An 8,317-nucleotide genomic window follows, 5' to 3' on the forward strand; every position below is an offset into this window, starting at 1 on the left:
TCAATAAACTTTATCAGTATTATAATTAAAACATAACTCCTTCATGAATAAAAATAAAGTTATTTTCAAATAGCGAAATAATAAAATATGACAATTTGGTGCATATGACAAAAGACCAATGACAAGTGAAAATTTACAATTCGGCTATGTCTTTTTAAAAGAAATATCAAGTCATATTCACCCTCACGATAGTCTCAAATGGTAAATATGCAATACTACGACTTGTTATTTGAGTTACACCCAATCTTCTTATTTTTATGGATGAAAACCTATTAAGTATCAATGAATTATGAAGGTCAACGATTTTAATTAAGGAATTCAACATATAATTTGTGTAAGAACTGTTAGGCGAGCCCCGAGCATGAGCGTTAGGCGTGCTTAGGGAGTACAGTCGGAACTAAGCCCTGCACGTGAGCCCCGAGACATTTTGTCAGTGTTCCACCCCGAGGCGAGTCCTGAAACTGCCTTTTAAAACGCTGATATCAATTAGTATGACCTCATAATAGCCTAGCGAACTATTCATTTCTTTTGAAGAGACGTGAAGATTGATGTTGTAACGTTATCAATAAATACCCAAAATAAATGTTTTGGCGAGATTTTCTAACCGAGGCCGGTGCTTCATCAAATTGGAAAATCGTTGGGCTTGCAAAATATTTTATTTCTTCATCTGCAACAGCAGCAATAAATATAAACGTAACTAGCAGAGAATGGCCCGTGCTAACATGAAGGAGGTTTAACGGATATATAGACAACTTTATTTGCAGAAAGTTGACTATTTTAAATTTAGATAGAATGTCCAAAACTTGATACCAATTGGAAGTTGACCAATTCAGTTTGTGAGCATATCGCATAAGTTGTTGAAATGCAAAGATACTAAGAACGAAGAGATAAGCTTGGTACATATTAGATTGCACTTTTGAAGTAATGATCAATTGTTAGTGCGTATATCTCAAGCAAAGAAGGTTTAAAGACAAATAGACATAACATATATATTTGCCAAAGTGCTGGTTGAAGGGAAAAAGGGGAGCATGTTAACATTAAACCAATATTTTGCTGATAGAGAGTTAAACAGAATATGTAGAAATGGCGGCTTAGAAGTTAAAAACACTGTATAGATTGATATGTAACCAGCTGATAGTAAAGAAAATGGCAATTTAATGAGAAACATTTTTAAATTTTTAATGAACTATCACTAAACACAACTGTATGGAGCAGTGCACTCCTCAATCGGGCCCAATGTTATAAAAGCTGGAACAACAATTTGATGGATGCTATTCACACATTTTTTGGAATAACATCAGCAATTGCATCATACTGGTAAATGCCATAGTACATATTCTTTACAACATATATGGGAGAACTATCTACAGACCACAACCATTTACCTATTGCAAATCGGTAATGCATTTTTTCCCGGCGTTTAGTCTTAGTTGAAGCCTCCTTCTTAGCCACTTTTGACACAAGACACCTGTAGTAATTATCAATTGTTACTGGTTATATCTCAAACAAAGAAGGGAATAAAGACGATAGACATTTGTCAAAACTTCTGGATGAAGGAATAAAAAGAGCATGTTAGTATTCCAGCAATATTGCAGATCAAGAGTTAAATAGAATCTGCAGAGATAGCAGTTTAGAAGTTAAAAGTAGGAAAGAGTTTCATATGTAATCAAACGTGGTAAAACAAATTGCAGTAATTTAAAGGGAGACAAATAGACTTCCAAACAGTGAACACCTCTGTATAGAAGAGTTGCAATACTCAATGTCAACATGCTAAAATTCATAACAAAACATTCATGAAAACTATAGTTTAAAGCAAAATGAAACAGACCTTACCATCTTCAGAAAACAAAAGGCTCAACACGTTTATGTATCGGACCTTACCATCTTCAGAAAACAAGAGGCTCAACACTTTTATGTATGTTCATTGTTCAAGATCATGAGATTCACATGAATACCTAAATTCTGCGGAAAAATAAATTTATTAAGGACCAAATATATCAGAAACTTCTACACCTTCTAATCTACCTGACATGCTTCTCATAACTTGAATTGAAGCAATCACTTTAAACGAACGTACTACAATACTTCCAATGTGAGCCGAACATCGCCAGACAAATCAAATTTGTAGGACTCAATTAATGGTGAAACTTAATAGTCGTCGCCCCGGGGATGAAGTTCTAACATTTTCACTAAGATTGGTGCATGCAGTCAGGCACTGAAAGGGGTCATCTGCACTCAACCACCACCGTCTTCCTTCGAGCGGTTTGCCAGCCAAATCAATTATGTCAAGGCTATGCAAGTGAAAGAAATCTCCGTTTTCCATATTATGCACTACCTGTTCAGCCATAGAGAAGGAAATCTGAGGAGGAAATCAAACCGATACAAAAATTATATGACTTGTAATTATGACTCTTTCCCAGTAAAATATTTTAAATATGTTTTCAGATGTCACTGGAAGTGTTAGTAGTATCTTAAAAGATAAGAAAAGAAGCAATTGGAACCTGCAGCAAGTTTGAGCTTAAATCACTTCGTTGCGAGTATTATCTATTCTGTTTCTTGATAGATTTACTTCCCATCCACTTTGTGAGTAGGTCCTCATCTTCTATATCAAGTTCTTCTAGAGAAAGGACCTGCAAACAAAAGAAATTGCAGCAATTTTCAGTTCACTGCGTAAATCACATCCAACTTATTAAATCCATTTACATAAGAATGAAGAAGAAGTATCTTTTGAATATAGATAGAACAGTAAATCTGCAGACTAACTAATATGATCACCGACAACAAAATCAGCCAGACATCCGCCGCCAATCTATATTCTGACGACAACATAAGGCATGTTTATCCTTCTTTTGGTAGTTTCCTGAGTATCAAGAGTCTAGAAACGATAAAAAAGAACAAGCGTCTTTAGCAACCTGAAGTTGTAAATTTAACGCAGTATAACAGGGGTCGATGACTTCCATTGGAAGTGGAAATAGGATATGCCTTTTCCATTTTCCTAAGAAGGCAATCTCACATCTGGTTGGAAGTCAAATAGACGACTTTAGCAACTATATCGAATGAGCTAATTCATCGTTCCTTATATACTTAGCCCTTTTCCCAAAGTAGAGGGGCATTTTTTACCCTTTTCTCTTATCTATATTTCAAAAAAAGGGAAAAGGGTTAGATTTGCCCTTGTACTCTCAAGAATAAGCTACATTTGTCCTCATTATACCTTTTTTGATATATTCGTCCTTGTCATCCAAGTTTGGAGCCATATTTGCCCTTGTACTCTATTTTTTGGTCATATTTACCCTCCATCCATTAAATCTGATTCCATTTTTTATTTTCCTTTTTCTCCTTCTTCTTCTTCTTCTTCTTCGCCATTTTCCTTCAATGGAGACCACTGAAGCTCAAATTTGGCCAAGTTCGCAATTACATCCATCTGTACATTTCAAGAGTTCTATTAATTAATCAAATGCCAATGGATCATGAAACACAACTTACATTTCTCTCATTTTGTTTGAATTGTGCCCCATTTCTCTCAGGAGTACAGATTGGATCTTACTCTATTGGAAAGGAGAAATGTTCATAAAGTTACCTCTTTTAACAATATCAATTAGAAGAAGCAATGATGCTTACCAAGTAAAGAAGACATCCAATTCCAGATTCATCAATCTGCCATAGTAATAGAGATGATTCAAAGAATTCAAGAGAGAAAACAGCACCAGATATGGCACCACTGCAGCCCGAAAATCGGATTTTATGCCTTTTATTTAGCCCTACCCATATTATATGTGCCCAATGCTAATTAGTCCAAAGGTTCAATAGATTAGTACCCTACGGTCTTACTCATTATAATATTAAGTCCATTATAGAATTTTCTACTAAATTAAATACACAATAGCTTGCAAAGCTGGAGTTTACGTCACTACCTTAAGAATAAGGTAGCTTCCCATGAAACAGAGGGAATAGTTGATAACTTTTGGTTTAGTGGTAACAACTCTTTGTTGAATCCACATATTTAATTTCACATTATGCTAAGACATTTGACAGATCAACAAAACCTCTATATTGAGTCGTCATATCCTTCTTTTTAATCTCATTCTATAGTAAGAAATTAGGGATAAAGCACTATTATCCCCCTGAACTATACCCTAAGTTCCTACGACACACCTTTCCTTTCCCTGGGTCCTATTACCCGCCTAAACTATTTTTTTCCTTAATTCTTTGCACCGTTAACGCTGACATGGAGGCTTATTGTACACTATCCCAATTATATTTGTGGTTGTGTGATCACGTGCTGTGGGCCCCCAAGTCAGCTTTCTTTTCCCTTTTAATTTATTTACCTTGGTTAAATCATATTTGTCATACCCCAGGGCATGATGGGCACTCGACCCTTTACCTAGAGTCGAGCGAACCCGCTGGTTCTCGTTATATTCATAATCTCACTGGACTCTTAATTCACGAAATGAAATGCATAATGAAAGCTTTTCAAAAACATTTTTTTCGTCTTTCTCAAATCAAGTAAAATTTGTAGTCATATGAAATTTGTAACATAATGCATAGTGATACATCGGCTTGCAGAGCCGCTTGCAAGACTGACATGCTATACACGTGACTCTGTCTGCAAAGTCTCTAACATAAGTCAATATACCATAACATAGATGCTCTGACTCGGCAACACTCCGGAAAGAAATGGAGCTCGCCAATCTAGCTGGAACCTCTTCTAGCAATATCTTCTACTCATCTGTATACACCTGCGTGGCATGAAACGCAGCGTCCACAAGAAGGGACGTCAGTACGAATAATGTACTGAGTATGTAAGGCATGAATAACAACATAATATAGATATGAAAGGTAACAAGGAATAAGAGAGATAACATGTACATCTGAATGCCTCATAAGACGGACTTCATGCATGCTTAGTCTTTTAAAAAAAACTTTTTCTTACATACATATATATAATATCATCATCATAACGCCCCCGGCCCTTTCGGGACTCGGTGTGTAACGTACCCGGCCCTTTCGGGACTCGGTGTGTGTAACGTACCCGGCCCTTTCGGGACTCGGTGTGTAACGTACCCTGCCCTTTCGGGACTCGGTGTGTAATACCAACTGATCAGTGGTTGCACAATAGGTGTCGTACCCGGCCGACTATAGCGCGGCTCGGTGTAGTAATACACACATATATATTTATAAAGCATGCATGGGAGCCAAATAAAAGTTACGACTCTATCGGAGTGACGTAAGGTCGGTAACCTCCGATTTATATTATGAAGCAATCATCATCGCTATATCTCACCTTGAAGGAACAATTATTATAAGGTGAGATCAACAACAAGGAATAAAATTAAGAAAGATCAAAAGATAGCTCAATATTCTCATATCGTCATTGAAATCATAAACTTGGAACCTTTGAACATAAAATCATTCTCATCATAGTCATTATAATAATATAAAGCTCATGTACATGAAAATCTCTATGAATAAAATCATCTCATAATATCATGAAATCCATATGCCTTCGAGCTTTGATAAATAAATCCCTCATAATCATCGTCATGGTTATCATAAAAAAATAATTCATCTTTAGCATCATGAAAACTTTAAAAGTCATGAATCTCTAACATTCTTGGAAATGAAAAATTGTTATGGAATTCATACATGGTTTGGTAGGAAAAGAATCATGCTTTAGAAGCTCAATAACATCATAAGGATCACGAAATTCGTGGACTTCTAGAATTTGCGGAACCAATGATATTATGGTACGACACAAAGGTTTATAACGAAAGGATCATGCCTTTAGAAAGAAGGGGATTAGCCTTAACATACCTAGAAGATAATTTCTCGACTTCCAACCTACTTCCTGTCTTGCAATTCACTTAAGATCATTCGTATCCTCGTAATCTACATATACAACCATTCATACTATTGTTAGGATCATCATCATACGCTCGTCTTTAGCCCTTAATTAAAATCCTTTTAGATTCTGTCGAAATTCGGGCAGCATCTCCCCTGTTTATATGCCTTGCCCGAAATTCCAATTCAACAACCAACAACATAAACAACAATATCCTCAACATTCTACAAGATAAATATATGTATTTTCATCCAAAATCCTCTTCAAACCTCAATCCATAAGCCAACAACACCAACACAACAAACAATAACTTTTATTCTTGCAATTATTCCTTAATAAATATTCATAAAGAAAAGGATTCAATAATTCATACCTTATTTTTACTAAAGTGGCAAGATCTTCAATATCCACTTGTTTCCAAGCTCATTCCAACACAAAACGAATTTATAATTGCGTCTACGCGTTGCCCGGACCTCGATTGATATTCCGTAGCTTGAATTTCACTCAAAATCCTCACTTCTAGAGGGAATAAGAGCCCCTTTTGTTGGCTGAAAATTCTGGAACATTTTGGAGAATTTGGATGAAGAAAAATGGGATTTATAGTGGCTAAGTCGGCAGACTGTAGCAATACTGTAGTGGTACTGTAGCAGTACTGTAGTGGTACTGTTTCTGCGTTGACAGCTCAGTTTGTAACGTCTATAATTCTCTACTTCGATATCCTATCAATGAGCGGCTTATTGCATTAGAAACTAGACTCGACGAACTTCATTTTAGGCTTTTGTTTCACCTTAAAACTCCTAATATACTAGGAGATATGTCCCTCCAAAGTTGACTAAAAAAAATCTGCCCAACATTTCTCAAATTTTCGTCGAACTTATTTTCTTCAATTTGCTTGATCTCGAAATCTTCCGAAACTCTCCATACATGATATTTATTATTTATTATACATGATAATGTCCATGTTCTTGTGTTTCAAAATAGTCTTTCCCGATTACGACTTACGAGATCGTAATTCATCCTTTACTTCATTGTTACATACATCCCATGACTTGTACCTTCCAAAACATCATGGGACGTCTCCGATACTCCATTACCACTGTGATGTACGTGGCATGATCATGCTCTGAAGGTGTGGGGTGTAACAGTATCCATGCATTTCCCAAAATATTACCCGATCAAAAAATTCACCCGAACCAAAAAATCAACTGATAAAAAACCTTCTTCGATCATTGAAGATTATATCCCAAAATCTTAAAATTCAGCATTTTATAGAGTGGAAAAAAGCATCTAACATCTTAAGTTCTTCATTCCAAAAGGGTCAATTTCGCTCCAGTTCAAAACAAGAATAGTATTGTGATTTCTTCGGTGTTACAATTTGTAAATTCAAGGTCAGTTGGAAGGCTAAGTTTGCATTTAGTCCAAAGGTTAGTTCTTTATTACATTTAATTGGAGTCTTGTTAATTTAGGGTTTTTAAGGTTTGTGAGTTTGCTTAATCGAAAATAGAATTTTCAAAATTTTTGATTACTTAGTTTGTTGTTATTTATCTTTGTTTGCAGTTAGTTATGAGTGGATTTACATTCATAACTCATAGATTGTATCATGGTGGGGACTTAGTGTTTGGAGAGGATGATGAACCAAAATATGTTGGTGGGATAATGAGTGAATATGTTAATGTTGATGTGGATACACTTTCCTATTTTGAGTTGAAGGACTATATTAAAGAATTAGGGTACAGCTCAAGTTGCAAACATAGTATTCAGCCACCTAACAGTGGCATTTTAGGAGATATTGACAATGATAGGGTTCTTTCTAGTGTTGCTAGACTTTTGCAAAATGGGCAGATTTTGGATGTATATGTGCACATGACTGAGGGGGAATCTAATGTAACTTTTAATAAAGGGGTAGGGACCATTGAAAGAAGTGGTAGTCAAAATATTAAAGTTGGTGAGGATACTTTTAATGCTGCAACTTCATCTACAAATACTATCCCAAACACTATTCCTCCATTAGAAATAGTATATCCAAATACTCAAGATCCACTAGATCCAGCAACTAATCCATCAGATTCTGAAATTAGTGATTTTTCAGTAAAGGGATCTGATGAATCAACTGATGATAGTCCAATTTCTGAAAATGGGGACATACTTGGAGATGATGATTACTTCAGTGATGTACATGAGGAGTACATAGAGCTTAGGACTGAGAAAAGGGAAGCACTGAGGAGGAAAAGAAGGGAGAGAATTCCTGCAGATACTAAAGAAGTGCCATGTGGTGTAGATGGACCAGATTTGGGGTTTGATGAGACTAAAACAAGCAAAAAAAAGTTTTGAAGGGAGGCTAGGGGGTGATGAACCATATCACCCAAGTTCTGATGATTCTAGCTTAGGATCTGATGATTATGAATAGTGTTTTGAAGAAGTGGAAAATAGGAAGCTAAAACTTTCAAAATCTAGATACAAAACTGCTACAAAGGGTGT

The 8,317-nt window shown here is 35.8% G+C and overlaps 1 long non-coding RNA gene across 1 annotated transcript; it reads right to left on the minus strand.

Moving 5' to 3' along the window:
• Positions 1-1,161: 1,161 nt before the first annotated feature.
• Positions 1,162-2,673, minus strand: LOC132618785 (uncharacterized). Its single transcript, XR_009574319.1, has 3 exons — positions 2,502-2,673; positions 1,882-2,335; positions 1,162-1,468 (listed from the first exon to the last, which is right to left on the minus strand). It is a non-coding gene; the product is annotated as an uncharacterized LOC132618785 (long non-coding RNA).
• Positions 2,674-8,317: the final 5,644 nt, after the last annotated feature.

This window comes from Lycium barbarum, chromosome 11, assembly GCF_019175385.1.
Source record: "Lycium barbarum isolate Lr01 chromosome 11, ASM1917538v2, whole genome shotgun sequence".
NCBI lineage: Eukaryota > Viridiplantae > Streptophyta > Magnoliopsida > Solanales > Solanaceae > Lycium > Lycium barbarum.